This window comes from Trichechus manatus, unplaced genomic scaffold, assembly GCF_000243295.1.
Source record: "Trichechus manatus latirostris isolate Lorelei unplaced genomic scaffold, TriManLat1.0 scaffold00273, whole genome shotgun sequence".
In the NCBI taxonomy this organism is placed as follows: Eukaryota; Metazoa; Chordata; class Mammalia; order Sirenia; family Trichechidae; genus Trichechus; species Trichechus manatus.
Genome location: NW_004444209.1, coordinates 1,204,180 through 1,206,942, shown reverse-complemented (window position 1 = coordinate 1,206,942; position 2,763 = coordinate 1,204,180).

Below are 2,763 nucleotides of genomic sequence, written 5' to 3'. Positions count from 1 at the left end.
CGGACTGTATGAAGAAGAACTGGGCATCAGGATTGGAGGAAGACTCATTAACAACCTGCATTATGCAGATGACACAACCTTGCTTGCTGAAAGTGAAGAGGACTTGAAGCACTTACTAATGAAGATCAAAGACCACAGCCTTCAGTGTGGATTACACCTCAACATAAAGAAAACAAAAATCCTGACAACTGCACCAATAAGCAACATCATGATAAATGGAGAAAAGATTGAAGTTGTCAAGGATTTCATTTTACCTGGATCCACAATTAGCATCCATGCAAGCAGCAGTTAAGAAATCAAATGACAGGACAACTACAACATGGCACTATAGACAGAAGCACCATGTTGTCCCTCTGCAGCAAAGACCTGAAAAACTAAGTAAAACAGAGACAAATGTCAATCCTGAAACCCTGAGTGTCAAATGAAGGGATAAAGAACTCAACCAAGCACCGAATGGAGTAAGAAACTGACAGAGAAGAGAGAAAGAAGAGAGATAGGGAGTGGAGGTCCCCATCAGCTAACATGGCACAGATTTGCCATCTTGGAGTCGTTAGTAACTGAGAATGGCAGACAGGGAGTACAGGCAGCTTCACGGAGCTCCCAGCAGGAGACAGAGCACCAAGTAACCAGCGATACACACTTTCCCACCCCCTCCTTTTTCCCCCTGCTCGGCCTCTGCTACTTTCTGACGGGCTGTGGTCACTCAGCCAGGGAGGAGCCAGCTCTGTGCTGCTTGGATTCACCTCACCCACACCACCCAGCTTCTTCGGTACCATTTTTTTGTTGCTGTTGCTGCTTTTTTTGGCTTCTTTTGGTTCCTTGTCTCTCATACACATCCTTCCTTTCCTTTCTCTTGAACATCTGGCTCCATGTGCCATCCCTGCTCCTTCTTGACAGGCTGTGAAGAGCTGTCCTGCTGGGGAACCGCTTCCACAGTCTGCATTGCCATGCCAGTGGGCTCCCTGGGGGCATTTTTTTTTCGTTTCTCCTTTTTGTTTTTTTTTTTCATTTCTTAGTTTCTCATCTCTCTCTACCTCCCTTCTTTTCCTGTCTCCTGAATAACTGGCACTGTGTGCCATCTCCACCCTTCCAGACGGGCTGTGCAGTGGACTCCCTTGGCGACTTTTCTTTTCTCGGTTTCCTGCCTCTCTCTACCATCCTTTCTTTCCCTTCTTTTCTCCTGAACACCTGGAACCATGTGCCATCTCTGCCCCTTCTAGATGGACTGTGCACTGCCGTTCAACTAGGGAGCCACTTCCCCAGTCCGTGCCACCACACCAATGGACTCCCTCAGGGCATTTTGTTTTTCTTTTTCACTTCTCTTCTTTTCTCAGTCTCTTGTCTCTCTCTATCTTCCTTCCTTACCCTTCTCCTGAACACCTGGTGCCCTGTGCTGTCTCCACTCCTTCTTGACAGGCTGTGCAGTGCTGTTCAGCTGGGAACCTGCTTCCGGTAGGCTCCCTTGGGGTATTTTTTTTTTTTCCTTCTTCTTTTTTTTCTCAGTTTCTTGTCTTTCTCTACCTTTCTTCCTTACCCTTCTCCTGAACACCTGTGTCTGAATCTGAGGGTATTTAGGGGCATTTCAGGGGCAGCTGTGCTTTGTCCTCAGGTGTCAGTCTCCTCTCTTCCATACATCTACACAGAAGCTCCTTACCTTTTCTTCCTTTATTTTAGTCTTCTCCCTTAACAAAGGGGTTTATATTAGCCATTTCCATTTTAACATACATTTAGAACCCAGTTGAATTGAATATATACTTTAAGCTTTATCTTCTAAAGTAGAATAAAATGTTTTATCTCCTGTTAAAGGACTTGACTCAATGAAGGTAGATGTAGATGGTTTGGGTATTTTGGAGAGAGGGAAACATTTCCTGGCTCCCTAAAATCTCTTTGAGGAGGCTGTTTATAAGCCTGAGTGTGAAGTGGGTGTTGTGTGGGGAGGAGAAGTAATTGTGGGTGTATAAGAACCAACGAAAATGGGTTCCAGAAGGTATAAATGCAAATAACCTACCCCAAGTCCTTGGGATTCTGAGTTTCTCCTCCTAGGAAGTTGACTATGCAGTGAGGCAACGTGACTTCCTGCTACTTTTTTCCAAAATGGTAACCCCGTCTCTGTCACCGAGCATAGCAGGGCTATCCAGGTCCCGAGACTTTATTTTTGGGAAAAGTGGAGGGAGGACAAATTTGAGTGTTCAAGGCACACTCCTAAGATCACAGTCTCATCATGAAGCTAGGTGAGTAACTGGCCTGATCCCAGGCTGGGGTGGGAGCGTTAAGGGAAGCACATTTTGGCCTGCTCCACAGAATGCCTGGAAATTAATCCCTGAAATCATCCTAGAGCCAAAGGCGGCCCTGGGTGTTTAGGACTAAACCACACCTGAGGGCCTAGGGCCCCAAGGAGATTCTTTAGAGATGGGCTGTGGGAAAGGCCTCACCCTTCCACTCTCTTCTTTCAAGTAATGCACCTGTTCCCTCCCCCTCCCTCAATCTATATATACAGCTTTCCTGACTCCTCTTTGGGAGCGAGGCCCTGGACTCTTTGGAGGTATCTCCACGGAGACAAAGGTCAATTTGGGTTGCAGTAATGTCGGAGGTTTTATGATCCTGTGAAGCTAAAGAGTGTCTCAGGAGACGAACAGTGTAGCCTTTTAACCTTGTCACAAAGCTGCGTATTTAAAGGCCTCAAGAAACATGTTCCCTAGTGAAACACTGTACAATCTTCTCCCAATTTCAGCCTCTTACCACAGGGAAACATTTCGCCTCACA